Genomic DNA, 26,847 nt, shown 5'->3' with positions numbered 1-26,847 from the left:
GCACCACCTCCCTTGGGAGCCCGTTCCAGACCTTGGCCACTCGAACTGTGAAGAAGTTCTTCCTAATGTCCAATCTAAATCTGCTCTCTGCTAGCTTGTGGCCATTGTTTCTTGTAAGCCCTGGGGGCGCCTTGGTGAATAAAACCTCACCAATTCCCTTCTGTGCCCCCATGATGAACTTATAGGCAGCCACAAGGTCACCTCTCAACCTTCTCTTGCGGAGGCTGAAAAGGTCCAGTTTCTCTAGTCTCTCCTCATAGGGCTTGGTCTGCAGGCCCTTGACCATACGAGTGGCCCTCCTCTGGACCCTCTCCAGGTTATCCGTATCCTTCTTGAAGTGCGGTGCCCAGAATTGCACGCAGTACTCCAACTGCGGTCTGACCAGTGCCCGATAGAGGGGAAGTATCACCTCCTTGGATCTATTCGTCATGCATCTGCTGATGCACGATAAAGTGCCATTACCTTTTCTGATGGCTTCGTCACACTGCCGGCTCATGTTCATCTTGGAGTCCACTAGGACTCCAAGATCCCTTTCCGCTTCCATGCCACCCAGCAGGTCATTCCCTAGGCAGTAGGTGTGCTGGACATTTTTCCTCCCTAGGTTGGTAGAGTGTGACCTCCTTGGGATGCCCTCTCCATCTGAACCAGCACTACGCCACAACGCCTATCCACCCAGAGGCCAGCAACCCCTACTGGACAACACCTTGCTGGAGAAGACCCCGACTGGCCATCAAGGATCAACTCACAGCCCAGGATAGGTACTATCACCCACCTTCTTCCCCCCAAAACAGGATCTGGACTCTGTCCCTACACACTTCAACTTCAATCTCTCCACCAAGCCTTTTCCTCTTTGCTACCATTGTGTAGGGGTATGTGTGAGTGCTTGTCTGTATGTGTGTAGGAAACAATAACTCTGTGAGCTGTACAATATACTGTTTGTTTAATAAAATTCTTAATTTAGAACCCGAGTTGGGTTTTGTCTTACTGATCTCTCAGCCCTACTCCAATTCCTGTTCTCTGCCCCTTGGATCTTCCTCCCATGTCTCTCTCTCTCCCTTTGCCTTCTCCCTCATCCTGGTCTCTTTTTGCCTTCTCTCCCTGATCTTTCCTGTCTCTCTTTCTATCCCCCTGGTTCCCATCTCTGCCCTGCTGCCTCCGCGATCTCTCCCTGTCTCCTTCCATTCCTAGCTTTCCGTTTCTGCTCTGCCACCTCCACTTTCTCTCTCTGATCTCTCTCTGTGTCTCACTCTGTTCCTGTTTCCCTTCTCTGCCCTTCTGCCTCCACTTTCTCTCTCTGCCTTCCTCTATTCCCCTGTTTCCTGTCTCTGCCCTGCTGCCTCCACAATCCACAATCTCTCTCTGTCTCCCTCCATTCTTAGCTTTCTGTTTCTGCCCCGCCACCTCCAGCAGCTCCTTGCACCCACAACCTCTTCCCTGCGGCTTATCTGTATTCCCTGGCAGTCTCCTGGTTCCCCCTGCAGCCCCTCTGGTTCCTCCCCAGTCCCAATTTCCCTCTCCCAGTACCTTTTGGTTCCCTCACAGCTCCAGCTCCAGCCCCAGCCTCTGTGCCAGCTTCTCCTCGGCATCACTCCTCTGTTCTGCTGGCTTTGGGCATTGTCCTTTAATCAATTAACATCAATTAACCTCAAGTAACCCCAGCTCCCCTCCTGTCTGCTAGTTCTAATCCTGACCCCAGCAACATTCACTCCTTACATTTTCACTCTCTTATTTTTCCCTCTCTCATCTTAATCTCCATCCATCTCTCTCTTTCCCCTCCTTCTGGAAATCTTTGACCCTTGACTTCCCCTCCCAATCACCAAGCACCCTGGGTATCCCAACTCACCAAGCACCCTAAGTATTCCAAGTACTCTAAGCACACACATATACACCACACCTACCTACCACCTATACGTATACATAGGTGAGTTCCTAACTTGGGTAAGTTAGGAACTCACCTGTGCGTATGTGTAGGTGGATGGTATATGTGTGAACTGGCATACACAGTAAACTCTCTGGAAACCGGCACCTTACAAGCCAGCATGCTCTGTTAACTGGCATGCCGCCTTGTAAGGAAAAGTGAAATCGAAAGTGGCCACCGATTGTATGGAAAGAAGGGTGGTCTAATATTTAATGTGCGTGACAGCTGAAATAATGTTTGTGTGATAAAGGTGCTTGCTGAAGGCTCTATGAAGATTAAACTAAGTGTTTTTCTGTATTTGTTTAGCTATTAAGGTATACGTTGTTGCTAAAAGCCTAATTAAAGTCTAAGAGGTAGTGAGGCCTTGTGTAAAGTAAGGCCTAGTAAATTTAGCAAAGCCTTGAAGTAGTAAGGCCCTGAGACATAGTTAAAATTACCTTATTAAAGGAATGCAAGGCTTGTACTGCTAATTGGTCAGTCTAAGGACAGTTGAAGTAAAAGGAATCTGAGTGGTTGTACGTTATCAGAACCATTCAGAAGCTTTAAATTGGCTGGAATATCTGGAAACCATTCAGAAGGAAGATACAGCTCTGTGAAAAGGATTAATTGGCTGTTGCCTGGATCAGAGGGCCCGTGGACCTCAAGGAGCCCAAGAACTACATTCCTGGGTCTTTCCCGGTACCCCTTCGGACAGTGTCGTTCAGGGATGCCTGACTTCGCTGAACTTTGTGGAAAGAGAAGGTTGCTATGTATCAGGCATCAGAGGGGACTGCCGATAAGTTGCCGATGTGAATTGCTTTCGTCTGTCATTATTTGTCTTGTTACTATGCGTAGTTGTGTTTTTGTTAAGTCAATAAATCTTTCTTACCTTTCTATCCCCAACCATACTCTCAATCCCAAACCCTCCGCAGGCAGCTGAGACAAATGTGTTTATCTGTAAGTAATAGATTTTATGCAATTAAACAGTATGAAATAATGTGGAAGTATTTGTACCACTGATTATCACACATGAAACTATGAAACTCCTTGCCTCTTCCCCCAACGTTAATGTTATTATAGGTATAGATCATAAATGTGTATGATCTATAAATATAGATTTAAAATTGGTCAATGGTAAAAAATGGTATTTTGGAGCTTGCTTATGGTATTCCTCCTTGTTTTTGCTTAAAAATCTGTTTTACGTTTGTCCACACACACACACACACACACACACACACACACACACACACACACACACACACACAGGATTGCTTCTTGCATTCCTCCTTTTTGTTTAAAAAATGTGTGTGCTGTTTAAAAAGGTTTTTGTTTAAAAATCTATCTGTGTGTGTGTAGACAAAGGTAAAACTGATTTTTAAACAAAAACAAGGAGGAATACCATAAGCAAGCCCCAAAATATCACTTCATAGCACTGACCAATTTTAAACAGTATTAAATTTCTTGATTTCTCCTTGGGACCAACAAGAAATACACACAACTCCCCAATAATAACTCAAATACAAGGCAACTCCCCCCACCCCTGCTACTAAGAGTGAAGACAAGTAACATTATTGCAAGACACCAGGGGGTGCTAGTTAACAATGCAGTGCAGTCTGTGTAAACAGACACCTGCTATAAGAGTAAACCTTTGAAAGGAGAACAATTCTGTGCACTAATCCAGGGCATCTAAAATGACAGAATGGAGCTTGCTTGGACAAATCATTTGAATGAATACAATCTCTTTAAACATTTAATATATTTTTCTCTTCCCTTGGAGAATCAAGCAACATAGTGGCTTTGTCATGCAGGTAATTCTGGTGATTCACCTTAACAAATAACGTTCATTCACTTCTTCAAACAGGAGGTATATCTGTGATTAGGTACTCCAGTCCAAACTCACCAAGCAGGCCCAGATGCTTGACCCCCTTCAACTTCTGATGCTTGTGTTTACCTGCATTTAGAAGCTTTCAGTGGCTACTGGCAACAGCACAAGCACCTTTTATCCTACTCAAGGAGTTACCTGAGCAACACTTTTCAGGAGGATTTTAATATTTGAATGTGAAGCTAATTGAAAGGTAGCATTTTACAGACATAGCCTCTCTCCCCTTTTCTACAGTGACTAAATAGGCTAAAGGCTTTTCTACAGTGCTTTTGTACAGTGCTTACCTCTCTACAGTGCTTCTACAGTAGTGCTTTTCTACAGTGCTTAGCCTTTTCTAAAGACTTTTTTACAGTGACTAAAAAACCAAGAATCAGTTATTTTTCTAAAGGTATGTCCTGGACCAAAGTACGTTACCATTAAATCCATTGTAGACTCCTACATTGGTTCTTTTTTAAAAGCAGATGTCCATTCTATGTTCCAAATACTCTGATTTCAGGTTTTAAATGTGCCTAAAGGATTTAATTTCAGCTGTGAAAACTGTGATGTCTCATTTGTACTCTGTTCAAGTGTTTCTGGTTTCTGGCTATACTATTAAGCCAGGCATTAATACACTCAAACTCATTAGATCAAAATGAATATTTTTTAGTATTTAAATGGCACTTTGCCAGGTTAATGTATGTTAAAAACCACATAAAAGACTAAAGTGCAGAGTTCAGTGGAGTGGTACGTAACCTATTGTGACAAATGGCCTCTGTGTCAGAGGACTTGTGGGTTGCCAACATAACATCCATTTTCAAAAAAGGGTTCCAGAGGTGACCCTGGAAACTACAGACCAATCTATAATAAAGAATAAAATCAGCTGTCACAGGAATAAATATGATGTTCTGCAGAAGAGTCACTATGGCTTTTCTAAAGAGAAATCTTGCTCAAATCTGCTGAAGTTCTTCAAGGATGTTAACATGCACATTGACATAATATATTTGGACTTGCAATAAAACATTTGACAAGGTACCTCACCAAAGGCTTTAAGAAAACTGCACTGGAGGGAAGGTTCTTCTGTGAACTGAGAACTGGCTAAAAGATAGAAAGCAAAGAGTAGGGCTAAGTGATCACTTTTTGGGGGTCCTGCAGGGACCTGTGCTGGACTCAATCATTTCCAATATTTTCAGTGATGACGTGGAACTGGGGTGCACAGTGAAATTTCCAACTTTGCAGAAGATATCAAATTATTCAGGGAAGTCAAGTCCCAAGCTCATGGAGAGGAGCTTGCAGAAAGATCTCAGCAAGTTGAGTAAGTAGACAAAAAATGGCAGGGGAAATTCAATCTCAAACCATGTGAACAGGGAATTGTTGTTTACCAAGTCCTAGAATACTAAAACTAGGGGCACTCACTGAAATTAGTAGGCAACAGGTTTAAAACTAACCAGAAAAAGTACTTTTTTAACACAATGTAGCTAACTTGTGGAATTCATTGCCACAGGAAGAGGGCCAATGTGATGCCTATTTTCAAGAAAGGGAGGAAAGTGGATCCGGCAAACTACAGGCCCATCAGCCTGACCTCTATCCCAGTCTTAGAAAAAATCATCAAAGAGGCCATTCTCAATGGACTGGCTGATGGCAACATCCTGAGGGATAACCAGCACAGGTTTGTTGCAGGTAGGTCTTGCTTGACCAATCTCAATTCCTTTTTCAACCAGGTGACCAATCACCTGGACAAGGGAGAGGAGATTGATGTTGTATATCTTGACTTCAAAAAAGCCTTTGATCTGGTAACCCATGATCACCTCTTGGCAAAACTGGCCAACTGTGGCCTCAGGTCCACCATGATCCCCTGGCTGGGGAATTGGCTCCGTGGTCAGACCCAGAGTGTGGTGGTTGATGGAAGCCAATCATCGTGGTGCCCTGTGACCAGTGGGGTCCCCCAAGGCTCTGTCCTTGGACCCATATTGTTCAACATCTTCATTAATGATGTGGACATTGGAGTCAGAAGCGGACTGGCCAAGTTCGCTGATGACACCAAACTTTGGGGTAAAGCATCCACAACTGAGGACAGGCAGGTGATCCAGGCTGACCTTGACAAGCTCAAGAAATGGGCGGATGAGAACCTGATGGTGTTTAACACTGAAAAATGCAAGGTTTTCCACCTTGGGAGGAAAAACCTGCAGCATCCTTATAGGCTCGGCAGTGCTACGCTGGCTAGCACTACGGATGAAAGGGACTTGTGGGTCATGACTGACTACAAGATGAACATGAGCCTTCAGTGTGATGTTGCAGCTAGTAAAGCAAGGACGTCATTCTCCCATTGTACTCAGCCTTGGTGAGGCCACAGCTGGAGTACTGTGTCCGGTTTTGGGCTCCAGAATTCAAAAAGGATATGGAGAAGCTTGAGAGAGTCCAGAGAAGAGCCACGTGCATGATCAGAGGTCAGGAAAACAGACCTTATGACGACAGGCTGAGAGCTATGGGACTCTTCAGTCTGGAAAAAGTGCAGGCTCAGGGGAGACCTGATGGCCACCTATAAGTTTATCAGGGGTGTTCACCAGGATCTGGGGGAATGTTTGTTCACCAGAGCCCCCCAGGGGATGAAAAGGTTGAATGATTATAAACTCCTCCAAGACCTTTTCAGGCTGGACATAAGGAAGAATTTCTTAACTGTCCAAGCCCCCAAGGTCTGGAATAGCCTGCCATCAGAGGTGGTTCAAGCACCTTCTCTGAACACCTTCAAGAGAAAATTGGATGTTTTTCTTGCTTGGATCCTGTGACCATGGCTGACTTCCTGCCCCTAGGGCAGGGGGCTGGACTTGATGATCTTCTGAGGTCCCTTCCAGGCCTAGGGTCTATGAAATCTAGGAGGTGGTGGAGGCAGTTGTCAGAGTCAGGTTCAAAAGGACTAGACAAATTCATGGATGACAGATCTATTGATATCTAATGAACAGAATGGTTATAGATGTTGGAGGAAACTGAATAAATGATAGATCACTCGAGCGATATCTACTTCAATGCTTTCCCTCTATAGCATTCACTTCTGCCACTGCTGCAGACTGGACTAGATGAACCATTGGTCTGATCCAGTATGACACTTCTTATGTTCTTAGGTTCCTATGGGTAAGCACGGTAGTGTCTCTTCCTCCTTGCTGCCCTTTACCTACCTTCTTAACACCATGTTAAATGAACAGTTGGTTTGACTTTGCACAGCTTATATTTTCTCTGCATCTGAGCTATTCCATTTTGCTGTCTTTATGTTTTACAGCAGAAGTCTAAGACATACCCTTTTTATCAGAAATATGATTTCATCAAATACCTTTTATGCAGAGGATTAAACTGTGAGTGTTCTATAGAAATGACTCAAAGTTTAATGGCAAATTACTTTTTTTCTCTGGGTTTTTAAGCCATGGTACAAAGTGTAATGATTCTCTCTGCTAGAGCAGAAATCAAAAACCTTATCAAATGTAAGGCCACCAGTTCAACCCAGCCACTAGTGTGGGCCACCAAGCCCCTCAACAGTGCCCAGCTCTTCTTGCTCTTTACCAATGGCTGCTTTTGTGCCACTGTAGCCTTTGCTTACCTTCACTACTAATTACTGCTGATTTCTGTTACAAATGACAATGGTTAGCCCCAATTTGGCAGCACCTGAAGTAGTGGTGTGAGAGAACAACCCTCAGCACAATGAGGGAAGGGCTAAGACAGCCATCTTCTGGATGCTGTGCAGTGGATCTGTAACATACGACAAGAAACGGATGAAATAGGGTGCAGAAAGTACCAGCCACTGCCACAGACCAGACTCAATATTTTCACAGGTCAGTTCAGCCCCACGGACCATAGGCTGCCAATCTCTGTGCTAGAATTTTTTGTATAAAAGCTCTGTTTCTATTTAGATGCTTACATGATTTTCAGTCTCCTAATATCTTAAGCACTTTAAAATCATCAATGAACTTTATTCTATAATATCTCTGTAACATCCCAATCTACCCACTCAGCACACATGGATCTCCTGGCTGTGCTAGCACCTTGGCAGGCTCCGACATTGACTCTACTTCAGGAGACGCACTGAGGAGTCTCTTCTTTGCGATAACCATGGCATTTGCCCCTTGTAAAAGTTACTATCAGATTTTTGAAGGACCAGGACATGAGTTCAACCACCTACTAGCTCCTGATCAGCAACCTTGGTTTCTGTAGTTTAGGTCCCTGGTTCAAAACTGGGCAGAAATAGCTCCCTGTTCAGTGCCCTTTCTCTAGCCTGACTGTTAGATAACATCCAAGGCTCTGAAAAAAAAAAAGAGCAGATATTTTTTTTTCCTGCATGGCAGAAGGGGCTGGGAGGAAGATTCCTGTTCCTTGGGCAGGAAGGACGTTGTCTTATCCAAAAAGACAGACAAGGCCGGGCAGTACAATGGCACAGGGACCTTTGATCCTGGAGCTACTTACCTCCCAGGGCAGTCAAGTTTTGGGTGCCAGATAGACCATTTGGAGCTGATGGGGAAGAGGAGAGTGAGAAGCATAACCACCTTGGATGCTAGAGAACTGAAGAACAGGCTTGTGGCACTCCACATAGCTAAACTGGCATCCCACATGGCTCTGGAAACTGTCACCTTGGAAAGCTGTTATTGTAAACAGTTACCATTGGTGCAGAACTACCATGCATTTTTTTCTGTGAAAAAATACTTGAACATCTGTATGATCACTTTTTGTATTACTAAAAGAGTGTATTTCTCGCTGGAAATGTAACACCTGTCTGTGACCAAAGACTGCTAGGATTTGAAACTCCTGACAGTACTTAGATGTTATTGGAAATCTCAAGGGTTCACATGCTTCTGAGTATGTAAATTGAAACAATAAAAAGAAGGGAGTCCAAGGTTCTCTCCAGGAACTGTTCAAAATGCACAATTACTGTGCCACATAATATTAGGCAGAATAAATCCCTTAAGCAGACATTGCTAATCATCTGAAAATAAATTCAAGGTTAAAGGTTAGGTTTCATGTAATCTGCCCATGATGTTAAATCAATTTATCTTGAATACAATGTTTAAAGAGCATCTGTAGGGACTTCTTGGCACATTAATGTGGTTTAGTAGCCCAGTTACAGACCAGAACTCCATTGTGCAAGAGGAAATACAAACACAAAAGACAGATAAGCATTATCTACTGCATCTCTGCAATTTTACTTAGTATATGAAGACTTGAAGATCCATATGACTCATGGAGGTCCTAATCTCAGAGAAATGGATATGCAGTTACTCTGACTGAAGAGATCAACATTTCCTATATGTGGAATCACTCAGCCTGGGTTAGGCATGTTTATGCTCCCTAGGGAGTTTGTATACAATGAGCTTTGGAAATTCATAACTAATTGCAAAGTTCCACTGTGTAATCACCAGATCACCAGGTTTGGAAATAATCCATCCTATAAATTGCAAGCAAGGTTTCTTCATATTTTTTTTACTTCCACTAGGCTTTCAGGATCTAGTGGCCATGTCTCATGTGAGTATATGGCAGAGCTATTAGCAAAGCAGCACAATTCTGAGGCTCAGCCTCTATGGGATGAGCTTCCAAGAGGTGTCACTTTTTTTTTTTAACATTTTGTCTCATGAATATTCATGCAGTTAATCATTTTTAATGTTCATCCAAGAATGTGGTGTCAGTGGCTACGGCTAGGCTTGCTCATCATATAGGGCTGTCTCCCTAGCAGACATTTTTTTGGATTCCATATCAAGAACAAGGATTTACTGACTGGCCTCATGACATCATTTTCAAAGGTGTGCTACTGGGAAGTAGCTGCTAAGCATCTTGTGCTTGTGGCATGCTTCTGTTTTCAAAGAGTGGAACATTTGTAGTTGCCATTTTTTAGATAATATCTTTTTATTTCCTGAGAAGGCTTCATTAAAATTTTTAAAATGGAATTTTTGCTAAATGAATTTTGACTGAAGCACTCTTGACTATTGTTTGTAAAAAGGAAAACAGAGAAGCAAGATTTTTTTTTTCCCCCAGTAAAGACTGTAATCAGAGTTTAGATATGATGGTTTGTTTGTGATCTGATGATTGTACTAGTTTAGCCCTCCACATACAGAAAGTAAATAAAATCCATTTTTGTCATTTTGTAGTGCAGAAATCTCTCCCTTTTTATTTATTAATATGTTATCTAAACAGATTTTTACTTTATCTTTTAGGTTACTTAAGATTTTACTTTCTCCAGAAGTTTCAAATATTATGACTTTTTCTTCTATTGCAAGCATGAGAGAAAATGACCAAACTGTTTTGTAGTATCATTGGATTTCTAGGCTATCTTTATAATCAGCAGTTCTGATGACATAGATATAAGCAGAAAGCTAGCCAGGTCAGTATGTCATCACTCACTGAAGAAAAGATCCCTTTCAGGGGGAAAAAAAGGCATAGACTAACATGTTCATTTTGGTACAGATGCTTCACCCCCCCACCTCCCCTCATTCTCTAGGTTTTTTAGTCAATTGTCTTTTCCTCTCTCCAACACTATTGGGAAAACAAACTGAAGTGTGGGACATTATATAACAATATTAAAAGAGAGCTGTACCCCTGTTAGGCTGCTGTTACACATTCTCTCCTCTTCTCCTCTGAGAGTGGAGCCCTGGGGCTTAAGTGTGATAACGCATGGGGCCTGGGGAAGTATGTATCTCTGGGCACCATGCTCTAACCACCTGGTGTTTCCACTCTCAGTGCAGAGTTGCCAAGGGTTAACTACAGAGACAGCATGGACCTGGGGGAAGAATGTCTCCCTGGGCTCCATGCTTTTGCCATACTTGATGCTAGGCAGCCCTTTCCCCACTCCTCCCTCAGGAACATGGGAAGCTGGGGAAGGAAGCCTCCATCCAAATTTTCCTACCTAGGGGAAAGCTGCCCAGATGTAGCACAAAGATTTAGTTCACTGCTGGGAGGGCTGTGTGCCTGGTCTCCAGTCCAGGAGCCAAGATGAGGTCTCTTTGGTCCTTGAATGTGGTCATGTGCTGCCAGCTGGGCTTCATTCATACCCACTGGGAATGTCTGGGGTGTTGGCTTGGGGTCAGTACTACTGCCTCAGCAGTACAGCTTGGGAAGGTGGAAAGTTTTTGTAGGAGCAGTGCATTCTGGGATGTTGGATGACTGCAAATTGGTTGTTTTGTATCTGTGGAGCAGATTAACAATATCCTAATCTCAAAGATAACCCTTGCCTGAAAAAGGATAACTTTAAGAGACTTAGAGGCTACTTAGAACAGTTTAACACCTGTTAAAGCAGGGCAGGCAATTATTTTGGGCAGAGGGCTACTTACTGAGTTTTGGCAAGCCATCGAGGGCCACATGATAGGCAGCCAGGGGCAGATAAATATTAATTTTCTAAATTTTTTAGGGGCCCCGCAGGCTGGATAAAATGGCCTGGCAGGCTGCATCTGGCCCCCAGGCCGTATTTTGCCCACCCCTACCTTAAAGCATGGACACTCCTGTTCCAAGTGTCATTAGAATGGTTTAAAGGTAACACCACTCTTAATATAAGCCTACTGATCTGAGGTGTGACTGGAGTTTAGTTAACATGGATGACCTTCAAGAGACAAATACACTTGTGATACCAGAAGTTTATAGGTTTATAGGTATAGCCTTGTAGTCACTCCATGCACCCCAGCACTGCAGCATTCATGAGCCCCTTCTACCTAGAGGTATGTAGAAAAAACATTTAAAGCTTAAAGGGTTCTGATTCAATTCAGATTCGGAGATTTGGCCACCAAATTGGGCTGAATCTCCGCTGAATCAAATTGGAGACTGAAGCTTTGCACAGTCCTAGTGAAGTGACTGCATTTAAATTAGAAAAGTTCAGCTACTGAAAAGGGTGCTTTCAGTGCTGATGTTTCTGTACATTTATTCAGATGTTGAACACTGTCAAAACAATAGCCATAATAATAATAATAATGATACAATTATAGAAAGCTACTTCTAAAATTGGCAAAAAAGAACAATTGATAGCACTAGTACAAAAGCCTTAAATTCACACCAATAACTGCTTATCATTCTGGTTTTGTGAAAATTTCCAAGGTCTTTAAGTTCTTTGTCCTCTAGAAACATCTCCCTCTACATTTTTTACCATTTTACCAGAATGGAATCAATAGGAGCTGACACATTACCATTGAAGTCTATGGAAATCATCATCTCCTTCAACAAGTAATATATCAGGTGACGTGGTCAGGTCATGGGGCTACAAAGACAATTGATTGCATCAAAATAATGCGTTCAACTTCCTGGTGATCACCCAGTTTACCATGAATTTAAAATTGTCAATACACATTTTGAAAGGCGTGCATGTATTTTACTTTAAATAGGGCGCCATGTACAAGTGGCACATACAATCCAATTTAAAGCTGTCAATTTGTTACATGGTTTTCTAGCAACTGAGGTCAAGAACCATTTGCTCAAAGACTTAAGCACTTAAGAAACCGCCTGCTTTAGACTACAACAGAAAGAAATTCCACAGGTTTTGCTGGCATTCTTTCTCTAGTTAATTCAAGGGAGAGGAAGAATGATGATAGTTCTGTTGTCACTCAAATATAATCCAATTTTAAGAGATGTGCCTTCATTCACACTGATGTAGGTGAGGCAATGAGATATTAGGATTACATTCTTTTGAAGTTAAATCCCTTACAACTAGGAAAGTATAGGTTTACCATGCTGCAAGCCTTATTAAGTCACTATTTTCATTTGGTTTATTAATTTACCAGACTTGTTACTTATATTTTATGGTACTATTTATTACATTTATATGCCACCCTTCTAAAAAAACCCAACCAAACAAAAACAAAAACAACTCAGAGAAGCTTACAGTATGAGACAATATAATTTCCTTGGCGTGTTTCAGATGTACTCTGGCTCACAAACCCAGGCATTCTTTACATAGTGTGGGGGTGTTAGACATTTGTGACATTAACATTTGTGACATTTTTTTCTTTATCAGAGACATACTTTGTGCTACCCAAGATAACTGGACAAGAATTTTCTGTAGGCTTGTTGGTTATTTACTAGGAGATGTAGATGGTATCATCATCAGCAATCCCTCACAGTTGATGATTTTCTTCCATGATTGTCTCATCTCTGGGTCGGAAGATGGCTAATGAGCAGCTAATTATTGCTGGCTTATTTCACAGCAAACCTTCCCTGAAAAATCATTCCACTATCCACCACCTGTGAACGCAGTGGGTAGCAGTATAGCTGTCTCACCAGTGTGAATGGTATAAGCAAAAATAGAACTGAGATTTTTAGAGCAGGTTAGGGCAGTTAGATACATCTTCAATTTTAATCATCTGGATAACATGGTGCTTCATAAAGCTGTTCAAAATAGCTGACTTGGGACAATTTGAAAGCTGTATGTCGGACAATTATATATGAAGGGTATATAGATCTCCAGTCTGGTTACTGGTTCCTCCATTATTTTGGATGAATATGTAATCATCAATGCCAGCCATATACATACATGATAGAGCACATTATTATCCCTGCAATGCCTTCTCAGTGTCCTTTCCTGGCATGTGAAGAGTAGACACCATCTCCGCTTTGTGCCCACTTCATTACTTCCTAGCCATAAATACATATGAAGAGAGGTAGAAGAGAGAGAGCTGCCTCTCGGCTGCTGCTGTTGCTGTGTAAATAACCTGTACAGTGAGTGAGTACCTTATACTCTTTTATCCTTTTGTTTGGAGGCATGAAATTAGATTTCCATTTAAGCCCTGAATAGCTTTTAAATTCTAGATTCTGTCCTCAAGGTCAGAATCTAAGCTCCCAAATCTTTTGGGCTAAAGATAATGGGTCTCAAAGATTTGAGAATATAACAGTATTTATCCCATCTTCCAAAGAAAAGAAAACAGAACATGTCCAAGAATACACTTAATTCATTATCCAGACTTTGTATTACTTGCGACTTGTACACCTAGTCAAGATGAACTGGAATGGACTATTAGACATTCATTATATTGCTCACATTAAGTTAATTTGGTTTCTTTCTGTACATTTCTATTTACACATTATAGTAATTGCAGACTCTTAGAGCCAAGTGTGATAGTGAAACTATCTTTATAACTTATTTACTTGATTATGAGATGATCTTGAATACAAGACAGACCCCCAATAATCATATTCTATATATGAAAAAGGCATACATTTGTTATAATTTTCCAGATATAGAATACAATTTCTGGAAGTTTGCCTTGAATTTGTTGCCTTCTCACTGCTATATGAGGAAAAATAAATCTGGGGGGGATACTTGCTTAGTATGTATGTGACTCCATATACACCCACAGAGGATCAATGTGCTAATTAGCCCCATCCATTCATGAAAGGAACTGGGTGTTCTTATCACAAGTCTTGGGGTCCTCCAAAAATTTATATGCAGAGGAGGTGCAGGCCAACCTGATCAGGCTCCACTTCATGGAGCGTGTGGCTACACTGATCATATGTGACAGACTGAGGGGGGACAATGGAAGGATTCTGGATGAACTGTTTATGCCCCCATTTGGGGATGTTTGCCAGAGATTTAAGGCTGGTGAAGAAACAGGAATCAGTGGAAATGGGAAAGGAAGACACAGATAAGCTGTGGGAGTGAAGAGGAAGTAAAAATCTATGCAACGTAGCAGCTCACCATGACTTGAAAAAGAATTAGCAGTGAGGAGGACTAAACGCAATGGCCACTATCATATATCTTATTCAGATAGGTTGCACTATCAGCATGTTTGATCATTATGGCCTATGTGTTTCATAGTCATGCTAAGTGCTGGATGCATTTAATCAACTTTATAGTTAAGTTTCCACTGCTGAACACATGTGATTTTTGGCAGCAGTTTAATGATAGACAATGTATTTAATAAGGGTTCCTGTGAATTTAAGATGAGTGACTCCTCCCACCCCCTTACAGACTACTGAAAAAACCTCATCTTGTAAATATGGTACTATGCTAAAACCAACCAGCAGAACAAGTAATTAAAACACAAAGGCCCTCAAACACCTTGATTACAACTGCTGTAAGAAAAATCTTTCTGCAGCATCTGAACATTTCCTCCCAACTAAATATTGATCACTGGATATAGTCCATACTTTTGACATTCAAATTTTAAAGGGCATAGTCTTCAAAATATAATAGATTGAAAACATTCAAGAATATAGAGTCCTTTCAATGAATTTTTGATCTAAAATTGATGAGGATGGCACATATTTCATAATGACAGATTTGCATCATCATTAATAATTGTCTAATCTAACAATGAATATATTTGATCCACTCTTTTTCTCCTCTTATTGTGCTCTAGAAGTCCAACTTAGTAGATATAAACATTTAGATTTTCTGCATTGCTTTTTGCAATTGGGCAACATTTGACATTTCCTGATCTGCTTCAGAGACTAAACATAATACCACTTTTTTCCCTTGTTGTATTTTTTTTTAGCTTGTTGTATGGGTTCTTCCATTGGTAATGGAACTGGAGTTGTAAAATAACTTATTTTAATGATAATCTGCAACTACAGATTCCAGTACACTATTTCTGAGATAGGCAACCAAAAATAGTTATATCTCTTCCTTCTTCATGATCAGTTATCTATTTCTGGGAAAATATTAAATAAAAATAAGGAGAAAAGATTGGTTGTTAAATATGAACTCGCTTGTAACATGTCAGCTCAGTATTGCTTTACATTTAGATCTTTCTCTGTTCTACATTATATCAGGTTGTAGAAGTGACAAATTTATCCCGAGATGAATATCAGTTTTATGTATACCTTCTTCCTGTGCCTAAGAAACCATTAATACAGTTTAAAAACAGCCATTACCTGGTGCTACAATACTGAGAGTTGTCACTAAGTAGTATCACAGGAAGTCAATATTTGAGTGAGAAGTGTCAAAACACTATCATTTATACATTATTCCTATTTTATATATCACTCCCTACAGAATAACTAATTTTCACAAGCTGGCATGAGGATACATTTATTAGTACTGTAAAGGCATGTTTAGATCTCAGGGAAGTTTAAAAATATAAAGTTGTACACAGGAGCAAAAGCAAAATGCTTAAAGAGCAAATAAAATATGTAAATGGAAGAAAATCTTTGAATTTAGGGTACTCTGTTGAGGAAAACTAGATAATCTCCATCCCAGAATTTTGAAAGTAGGGCATGAACTTGCCACCTCTTGAAGTAAGGCAGGGGTTTTGTTTTGGAAGGTGATAGGGGAAGTGACTCAGGTAATTATAGACCTGTTTGGCCTGCTTTCAATTGCACACAAGACTTTAGAACACAAATTTAAAGAGGAAGGAAAACAGAGATGCAGAAGTACATGGAAAATTAGATAAAAGGCAGCAGTGGTTGTTAAAAATTAAAAGTGTCAAGACTAACTTGGGTCTTTCATTGATTAGACAACCAGCCTTCTAGACAACAAAACAAAACAAAGCAACAGCAGATTCCACTTATCTGCATTTCAGTAAAGCATTTAACAAAGTACTGCAAAGAGCTACTCCTGCACTACTCTGCCTCCCTGAAGCAGCCAGGGGGAAATCAAGGCTCCTCCAGGGTGCTAGCCTGGGATCTAGCAGGGGGCATGGGGGCCAGTCCTGATGGGGCTAGGAGAGCTCTGCTGGCTGCAGTGGCAGCTGTTTTCTGGACCCATGCACATCAGGAGGGTTGGGGGCAGTACACATTTCAACACAGCTGTCAGCGAGCCCAGTGCCTAGTGGTGCTTCCCTGCCCAGGTGGGGGCTTGCTGGTAGCTAACCCAAAAGTGACAGTTGCCCCCTGTGGGGACCTGGCTGGGACAGGGGTGGGGAGGGGGCAGAAAGCAATCACATCCCAGTATTGATTGGCTCCTGGCTCCTAGCTCCTAGGAGGAGCCACAGACTGAGTAGCACCAGGACCAGGGACAGAAAACTTCTCTATTCCCTGTGGTCCCCCTACTGCTGTGGTTGCCTAGGAGCAAATTTGCTCCCAGTCAGCATCTACATGAGTAGTACTGCACAGTAGCTAATATGCAGTTAATCTACTACCTGTATCTACAGGTAGTAGAAAACCATGCATTAGCCTAATTTACTGCATAGTAACTACTGTGCATGTTTACATGGTGACACCTTACTGTGCAGTAGATTAGTCTACTGTGCAGTATAGCATCTTGTATAGATGTGCCCACTGAGAATTAATACAAAAAGAATTGTAACACAGGTGTGGAACTACCTCAAGTGGAAATAACAATGGATATTATCAAAGGGGGAAACTAGAGGGGTTATTTCACAGAGTTTCTCAGTTACCAGCTTTGGGATTGATCTTCCTTCATGACCTTGACACACAAAGTAGGAGCATGTTAATAAAATTTTCTGATAACACAGTTGGGAGGAATTCTGAGTTCAGAGAAGGACTTGAATAACATGCAAGAAGAAATGGATGACCCTGAAAACTAGAGTAACATTTCAGTAATACAACATTTGGGATCATACAGTTAACTAATGCAAAGAGTTTCTTCTACATGCTGGAAAGTCAGTTGAAATTACTGAAGATAGAGCTGGGTTTGTTAGTTGCCCAAAGGATGGTGCATCTAGACTACTGAGAATGTGGTAGTCAGTTTTCTAGTCACCTGTATTTAAGAAAGATATAATCTAATTTAAACACGTGGGACTAGGATGAAGAGGAAAAAGGAGAACCAATGCTATGCAAGGAGTCTAGGAGAGCTTGGCTTGTTTAGTTTATCAAAATAAATCCTGCCAGGGTATGATTTTCTTCTATAAATACATGAAAGGGTAAACACCAGGGAAGGAAAAAAAATACTGTTTAAGCTAACAACGTTGGAACATGAACATATGTCTTTGAGCCGTCCATGAATTACTGGTAAATCAAATTAAATTGGGGTGCTCAATCCCTGGCCTGTGGACCACTAGCTACAAGCATTGTGTCTTCCAGCCAGCAGGGCTCACCGCAGTCATAGCCCTGCACACTAGATTGGGCATGGAGGGTGGCATGGGGGCCAATAACAGAATTGGGCTGGACAGAGGTGGCACAAAGTCCCAGTTCTGGCACTTAGGGCCAGGCAGAGGTTGTTCAGGGCCCCAGAGTCCACTCCCAGAACACGGGACCAAGCAGGGGCAGCCGTCAGGAATAGGTGGTGGTGGTGGGCCCCAATCCCAGCACACAGGGACAGGTTGAGGCTGTGCAGGGTTCTAGAGTCTGATCCCAGGACGCAGAACCAAACAGGGGGAGCCCTAGGGCATGATCCTGGCACATGGGGGGTGGGTGAAGGCTGTGCAGGACCCCAGAGTTACTATCTACTTTGAATTTGTTAGTTTTGCCTTCTAAAATGTATAACTTCACTTGTCTTAATTGCATTTCATCTTATTGATTTCAAACCATTCCTCTAACTTACCTAGGTCATTTTGAATTCTGAACCTATCCTCCAAAGCACTAGCAACCCCTTTTAGTTTGGTATCATCTGTAAAATTTAAGCAAACTATCTGTTCCATTTTTTAAGATATTAATAAAAATATTGACTAGTAATGGACACAGGATGGACTTCTGCAGGAGGCCATTTGATCCATCTCTCATGACAGGGCACTACTGATGGCTACCTGGGTGCATGAGTGAATGAACAAAAGCACTCAATTTACAGGAATATGATCTAGACTCTATTTTTCTATCATATGGGACTATGTTATAAAGCCTTAATGAAGTCAAGGTATATCATATCAACTGCTTCCCCCATTTGCTACAGGAGTTACTTTGTCAAGGAAAGGAATGATGAGAATTTTTAACGTTGACATTATTATCTTTCAGGCATTTAAGAACTGCCTATTTAATAATGTGCTTCCATATCTCTCTGAATTATAACATTAGGTTGACTGCTTTATAATTCCATGGGTTTCCCCCGTTGCTGCTTTAAATATAGACACTATATTTGTCCTTCTCAGGGCTTTAGTCTTCATCCAGCATCTGAGTTCTCATAGATAAATCACTGACAGTTCAGAGATTATCCAAGAGTATATAATGCACTATCTGAAGTTAATGTCATCACTCCCTTATAACTTGAATACCAATTTATTTACAGTATTCTTTCATCTGTTCCCCCCTCATTATGGCATCCTTGTTGTTACTTTTTAACTGTGGGCTAAACATAACACCTAGAGTTTCATTCATCTTCCCTTTAATCTCAGTCTTCTTAATGCTTTTTGATGTCCCTGACTAGTTGTAACTCAATTCGTGCCTTAACTATTCTAATTTTGTTTTAACATATATTTCTGCATTCTTGTCTGTTCATCATTTGGAAGGTGTCTTTGGATATAAATACAGCTCCACTTTGGAGAGGTTAGTAGCACTTACCTACATGTTTTGACATGAAATGGCATTTTAGGACAGTTCCCCAAATTATAGATCATATTCTCTTGGGAAGGAATATAATAGAGTTGGGCCATCTGAATGGCCTACTCTCCCAGTCTCTAGCTGAATTTTTTTCTGGTATTAATATTTTGAGGAGTTGCATGGTTATACACATTCCTAGGTAAAACAGGATCATAGGAGGTCTCAAGTGGCCAAAATGAATCCCTTTTGAGAGTGCTCAGAAATGCAGGAGAAGTAATATTTAGAATCCAATTAAGTGCTATTTACCAACCATGAAGGGCGTTAGATTTGGGCCTCAGATACCTCTGCCACAGGACAGCAGATATTTGAAGTAGCATCAAATAACTAGCAAGGGCACTCAAAAGCAATACCTGTGCTAGAATAGGGCTTCTCTTCAGCTAATACTTCTCAGCAGGGTGAATCAGCCCAGAAAGAACGCTGCACTAATACAATTAAATTCAAGCTACTGCATTCTGAAATACCAAGACATATTTACATTGCACTAAAGAGATGACTGGCCTTTGCTATACTACCTATTTTTCCACTATTTCAGATAATTAAAACCTTCAAAGCATAAACATCCTTGTGTAAGTGTGGAACAGGAGGATAAATGACTTTAGTGATGGGTTAGTCTCATTAAAAAGGGGCCCTATCAGGAGCAGCTACAATACCCTGCAGAACAAAGAAAACAACTTTGTCTGAACACTGAATCTTTGAGTACTTAAATTGCTCATCAGCAAGAATACCTCCTATATAAATGTTTAATACAATGATGGATGCGGTTACTGATACTAGATCCAGCCTACAAGACAATTATCATACCTAACATTTACCAAGGTATAATTATAGCAGCACTATTCACACCACTAGTCGTGGATCCATCACCATTTCTAGTACATTCCTGATTATTTGGTTTTATACTCTGGTTGTGGTCTCCACTACTACTCTCTGGAAACTGGCAAATGAAATCAAAGCCTAATCTGGAAACAGGTTGTCAATTAAAATGATTTGATCCATTCTAAGTTTTAGTATTTACAGTGCATACGCAAAATACAGAACAATATTTTCTTTACAAATTATTAAAGGCAAGAATGATGAAGACTCATATGGAAACTGCCTGCTTACTCGAGCACTTTTGACTTTCCTGTATCCTGAAAAGTGGCATTGAGCCCTAGCCTTTGCTTCCTATCTTTTAACCAGCTCTAAATCCACAAAAGAAGCTACCCTCCCATCCAATGGCAACACAGTTTTTTTAAAAAGTTTTGGTGAGGGACCTAGTGAAAAGCTTTTTGAAAGCCCAAATATCCCATATTTACTTGAATCCAAGCATAGATTTCCCCACCCCCCCAAACAACATGAGGGGGAAAAGCCCCCCATCTTGGATTTGACTACAAGGCAGGGGGAAGGTGGCTCCAGCTCTGGCTCTTGTCCTGATCCAGGCTCAGCGTTGGAATCACAGCCATAGCTGTTGCCCACTATCTGCCACCTGCCCCCTGCAGCCTCTACCACCCATTGCCAGGGCTGAGGTTGCGACTGCTGCTGCCTGTCCATGAAGAGGCTGGAGCTACTTTGTACTTTATGCCCTAGGAGGGAGGAAGACCAGAGCCAGAGCTGGAGCCATGACTGAAGATAAGTGGTTGCGGGGGGGAGTTATAGGAGGAGGCAGGCAGGCAGCAAGGGGGCAGTGGCAGTGGGCAAAGTATGGGGGGCGCAGGCAGGCAAAGGATGGCAGTCAGGCTGCTTCACTCCCATGTTGCCTCCCCCTGCCATTTCTTTCCTCACTGCAACAATGGAGCGGGGGGGAAGGACACAAATTTAAATACGACCCTCTAATAATTAGAGACTATAAATGGGAAATTTAACGTATACATTTTCTATGTGTAGAATACAATTTTGGGGGGGTCACCTTAAATTTGAAGTCATCTTGGATTCAGGTAAATGTGGTATTATGTCAATTGGACCCCCCCTTGCTTATATGCTTGTTAATGCAAGGCCTCTCTACTGCAGCTGGGCAACTAGGAAAGCAATACTCAACCCCCTAAGCCAGGCTAGCCAAGCCAGAGCCTGCTGATTGGTTCCAGGGCTGCTTTTAAGGAGCTCTTGCAGTACCTGGCCCCTGCTGCACAACAAACTGGCCTTGGTCTTTTGTGTAGCTCTCATCTGTGTGACTTCCCCAGTCCTGTATTTCTCTCCATGTCTACAGTCCATGAACTTTTGAACCCTGATTTGACTTCGGCTTGCTTCCTGACATTTGCTTCTGGAAACCCTTTTGGCTTAGTGTGTGAACCCTGGTTTGACTTTGGCTTGCCCCCAACTACAGACTTTGGTAACACCCCTGGCTCTGACCACTATGACAGATGTAACCCTGACAGTTAACACCCTTAAAGAACTCCAGCAGATTGATGAGGCAAGATATTCCCATTACTTAAGTCAAGTTCCAGTGAAGTTAGGGTGAAACCGAGGTCCATATAGTAAGATGCAGGCCTTGAAAAGATGGAGGCCTTAAAAAAAGCATTACTATTATGTAGGTAGAAAAAATAAGTTACAAGCTGTCCTCCCACATATCTTGGAACAATGTCAAGTAATCAAATCAATACATTAGCTCCTTTTACAATCCATCTTCCACGTATAGAAACCAACTTTTACTTGAGCAGCTAGGGATTTGTCACCACACTCATGTTGCTATAACACATTGTAAATGTATGACAGATTGCTTAATACTCCGACATGATGCTATGTAAACTACCTCCTTCCTCCTCCTCCATTTACTACTTGTAGCATACACTTCCTAATCATTTGCACATTTGAGCACAACCACAGTGTACCTCTAACAGCTTTTACCCTCAAAACACCCAGACTAAAAATCTTACAAGAATTTTAAGCTGTTATAACTTGGTAACTCTCAGTGATCCAAGATTTGTTGGAGGATTTTATTCCACTTTTTAGAGTTACAATTTGGAGTTGTTCCTCTCTAGTAGCTAGCAAGGGCAGTGTAGAATACCTCCATTGAAAGAATATATGATCTACGTATGTACCTGATCTACATACAGCAACATATTAATGTTACCTCTTGTATTAAAAGAGAGATGTGGGTGTCAAACCAGCTTGTTATTACAGTCCCTTAGTTAATTCTACTGTCATTATTTGTTGAAGTTCCCATAAGAATGACTCTATTTGAGCTTTCAGTGGTAGGAAAGTAGTACAATAAATCTCAAATTGATTTCCGCATTATTACAGATTAATGTTAATGCCTGACTACCTTGAGAAAAGAACAAAATTCAAACCTTTGTTTGCTCCAGAGTCAGCCCACTCAGATTTGCTTTTATAGGTGTGGTCTCTTGAAAAAGAAGTTTGCCATTAGAAATAGTTATACTATTTGTCTTAAAAGAACAAACAAGGAGACTTCTAGCAACTGGTAAAGATCAACACTCAGTTCTTATGGTACTTAAGGTGATATCACACTGGTGCAATTATTTCAGTTGAGTTCCTGATTTTATGAGAGAGATCAGAATCAAGTCTAGTATCCGAGGTCAAAGAAAGTCCTGGATATTGCCTACATGGCTGCATTCCCACATACAGGCACATGCAGTTTGTGGCACCACAAACCTTTTTGCAGTTCCACAAACTATACACATGGAATGTTAAAATGTGCCCCACATTGCACATTTGTAGTGCAGGGGCAAAATTTGCTACCAGGGTTTCCCCCAGCAAAAAAACCCTCCGTGGCACAGACCATGCTACAATAGAGCAAATGGAGGCTTGGCCAAAGTGTCTCCACTTTTCCATTTGTGCTCTAGCTGCTCCAGCATGCTGGGAGCCAGAAGAAACTGGGCAAGGGCAATTTTCCCAAAGCATGACATGACGTCTCACAAAAAAGCACATGTGTATGGGGGTGTGCTGCAGCACCAAATAGCAGCACAAATTTGTGCCCCTACTATTTGTGCATGCCCCTGCACATCTGGACATGGCCCATATGTAGGTATAAAAGAAATATAACACATAACTATTGCCTTTTCCCCCCTTTTCATAAAAAAATCACCCTACATTAGGATCAGGGGCCTTCAGGGCCTCAGAGCCACATGTACAGCCATTTGAATACTGAGTGAGTTTTTCTACCAGGAGAACAAATCTGGGAAAAAGTTCCCAGATTATTTAAATGTGTGCATGCAGCCAGTTAGAAAAGTATAAAATCTGATACACATAACAGATCTTAGAAAATATCAGCCTCAATTACCCTCTTGAGTGCTTTTCCTTTCAGCCTTTTCACACATTCTCCCATGCTGCCCTCTGCCCCTGACAGGAAATCTCCCTGGCAAACCTGTAAAGCCACCCCCCCTTTCCTTTCTTTTAATCCTCTCCTTAAGCCTTTTCTCTGCCATGATGTCTACTGTTTGATATTTATTGAGCCTTCTTCTTTTTGCTACATTTGTTCTGTTACCACTTCCAGCTAGGTATTTTCTTTTGTTCACAAGCTGTGCATCTAACCTGCCAGCTTTCTGGGAGAAGACTACCTTAACAGTACCTAATACCATGGGGCCCAGATTATTGGGATTTGGGGTTGCTGGATATTATCTTAATAGAAAAGACACAATGGAAATTGTGATAGTTTATCAGCTGATGAATTTAAAAAAATGTGACTACTGCCTGGAACTAGGAATGATTTGAAGACCAGTTTCACTAGAGGATGCGTTTATAGCAGGAAAAAATAAATCAGAAAGTGAGCTTTCAAAATAGGAAATATGACTGTGTTCTTTCACAGCATATGATGAAGTGAGCTCAAGCTCATAAAAGATTTTGCTATGTCTCTCTGATTTAGTTTATAAAGTGTAAATATACCCTGGCATCTTCCCAAACATTTCCCTAGTGCCTAACATAAGGGTGGGCAAAATTTGGCCCATGGGCCAGATCTGGCCCACCAGGCCATTTTATCTGGCCTGTGGGGCCCCTAAAAATTTTTAGAAAATTAATTGTTATTTGACCCAGCTGCCCATCAAAGATGACAGGTGCCAGTGGCAGCAGGACCCAGGAGAAGCCAGTGGCAGGACACAGTGGCTAAGCAGCAAGGTCTGCCAGGTTCCACCCCACCCCCTAGCCCCCAACCAGAAGCCTCTGCAGCTTCTGGCTTGGTGACTCTGGGACTGTTCTGTGCCCTCCCTCTGTCCAAGTGGAAAGGCAGATAAGATCAGACACAGGGAGGGGAGGAAACCATTATGATCCACCCAGCAGCTGGGAGCCATGTGGTGCTTGCTGGGCTGGGGTGAAGCCAGAGCAGGAAGTGGCAGGTGGGGCGAGTGGTGGGAGGGCTGTGGGAAGTGGAGGGGGGGGGGTTGCAGAAGGTGGCAGTGGTGCTGTGGGAAGCAGTGGTGGCATGAGGAATGGTGGGGGGGCTGCAGGAAGTGGTGGCAGCATGAGGAGCAGTGGAGGGAGGCTGTGGAAAGCAGCAGAGGGGCTGCAGGGAGTGGCTACAGTGCGGGGAATGGTAGCGGTGGTGGCTGGGAAGTGGCAGTGGAGGCAGCAGTGGCAGGCTGGCGTGCGGGATGGAAAGCAGGGAAATGGTGGGAAAGTGGTGGAGGTGGGCGGGCATGGAGCCTGTGCCAGTGCCTGGGGCCAGGAGGGACCCAGGGTGGGATGGCAGAACCGTGTAGCTTGGGTGTGGGGTCTGCCTGGCTGCATCATGTGAGGCACGCATGCAGTCAGTGAGAACTGCACACAATGGAGCCACTGGCCCTGCCCCGTGTCTCTCTCCCTCTCTCTCCTAACCCACCCACCCAGCATACCCACACCCCACCGACACACACACACACACACACACACACACATTCCCCAACCACACTCCCCACATACATCTCCTTACTGCCCACACTCAACGTACAGTAGGACTATGTTGCGCTGTTATGCAATCATCTCTAGATACACTTCATAAACTTATAAATCAATACAAAAGTATTTTAAAATAAAATTAAATAAGTTATAGTAGATATATGTATTTTTTTTGTATATGATTTGTTTGTTTTTTTCCAGTTTCAAGATTGTAGCACCCACCCTCCCAAAAGAAGTACCTCCAGGGCAAGGAGGGACTTCCAGTGGCAAAGGTCAGGGGTTAGGGGGCAGAACTTTTGGTCCTAATATGGCGACCAGGGGTGATGCAACTGCCAAGGGGTGGGGTTATCCATGCAGCCTTCAAAAGCTCACCAAAACTCAGTAAGCGGCCCTCCACCTGAAATAATTGCCTGCCCCTCGCCTAACACAATAGGGTGCTGGCCCTTTATGAAGTCTGTGGGTGCTCCTGCAATGCATCCAAATCATCATCTAGAAGAACACTGTAGCTGTATTAAATTTAAACATAGCTTAATTTAAATAATTACAAAGTCATTTAAATTAATTTAAACAACAATTCACTCAATGTATTGAATTTATTTATTGAATTAATTTATCTATGTATTCATTTACTTATTCACATTATATACTTAATTAATTCATCCATTTAATTAATATATTTAATTTAAATTAAATAAGTATTTATATTAATTAAATTGAATCATTAAAAAAACCCACATAGTTATGGCACAGAAACCCCCAATAATGCAATTCACAGCAGGGTGAACCAAAAGAGAAGAAATTAAATTGAGACCGTGACAGCTGGGGCGATAGTCAAAGTTATTCCTAACAACACTGAAACCATGCAAACAGATGAGGCAATGCAGCTGCAGGGAGAAGGCAGATAAGCACAGTACACGAAACTCGGACTAGGAGAGCAGAGTAAACAACACTCAGAAAGCATTTCTACTGTAAAGGATGTAAATGGGCACCTGTTCCAGTGGACCTCTGGTTTCTTCCTAGACTTTGCTATGCACAGCCTGCAGAGTTGAGTTCACCTTTAGAAACTGACTGCCAGATACAGTCTGGTAATTGCTTTCTATTTTAGCCTGCTTAGAGTTCTATATCAAACCCATCCCCAGGGTATGTGAGCACCCATGCATACTAGTGAAAGTGGAACCTGGTGTACAAGTGATTAGACTAGCTGGTTCAGAATATTTTATCTTACTGCTTTACTGGAGAGGCATTTATCAAGACAGAGACAACAGAGCAGCAGCGGCAGAAGCACAAGAAAGAGTGAAACAGAAGTAACGTCCCCAGATGACTGTAGGGCCTACACACATTTTTTTAAGTTCACTTGCTCTAGTATGGACACTTGCATAGACTGCTTTTCTTGTGACACCCACACTTCTTTTTTTGTATGGCAAGACAAAACTATTAGCTCAAAACTGCAATATATATAACATTTGTTTTTAGTAAATAGAAGAGATCCTTAAGCCCACTTGCTTATCAAGAGCAGTCACTGAATAGCTCAGAGCCTTCCTCCTACAAATACAGACACCACATTTAAAAAAAAAAATGCCTGCAGCCTACATGATGCAGTAGGCAGTCATTTTTGGCAACTAAACCTGCTAAAAATAATTTATAACTGTTTAAAGGCTATTACAAAGGTAATTGAACCAGGGTCAATTTTCTAAACTGTCCAAATATTAAATGGCCTTTTTGTGCATGCCTGAGGTTAAAAAAATGTTCAGTTTTGAAAATGTTATATTTTTGCTTTTATGATCACTGTATGCCATGTACAAGTAAGGATCCAGAATGAAGATAATCCATTTTCTCAGCTCTAATGGAGCTATTCTATGTTCTCTGTACAGATGAAGTAGTAGAAGAGGTTATCTGTGTACATTCCTATTAA

General features: G+C 41.9%; 1 long non-coding RNA gene across 1 annotated transcript in view; it reads right to left on the bottom strand.

Annotated features, from left to right (window-relative positions):
• Nucleotides 1-26,033, bottom strand: part of LOC109285003 (uncharacterized) — a 162,187-nt gene extending 136,154 nt beyond the window's left edge. The window contains exons 1-3 of the long non-coding RNA XR_009459858.1: nt 25,925-26,033; nt 7,345-7,493; nt 2,787-2,852 (exon numbers count right to left, since the gene is read on the bottom strand). This is a non-coding gene — a long non-coding RNA (uncharacterized LOC109285003). The remainder of the gene's footprint in view (nt 1-2,786; nt 2,853-7,344; nt 7,494-25,924) is intronic.
• Between the last annotated feature and the right edge of the window lie 814 nt (nt 26,034-26,847).

The sequence above is a fragment of the Alligator mississippiensis genome, chromosome 2 (assembly GCF_030867095.1).
Source record: "Alligator mississippiensis isolate rAllMis1 chromosome 2, rAllMis1, whole genome shotgun sequence".
In the NCBI taxonomy this organism is placed as follows: Eukaryota; Metazoa; Chordata; order Crocodylia; family Alligatoridae; genus Alligator; species Alligator mississippiensis.
Note: the sequence above shows the minus strand (reverse complement) of the source record. Positions and strands in the feature narration are given on the sequence as shown.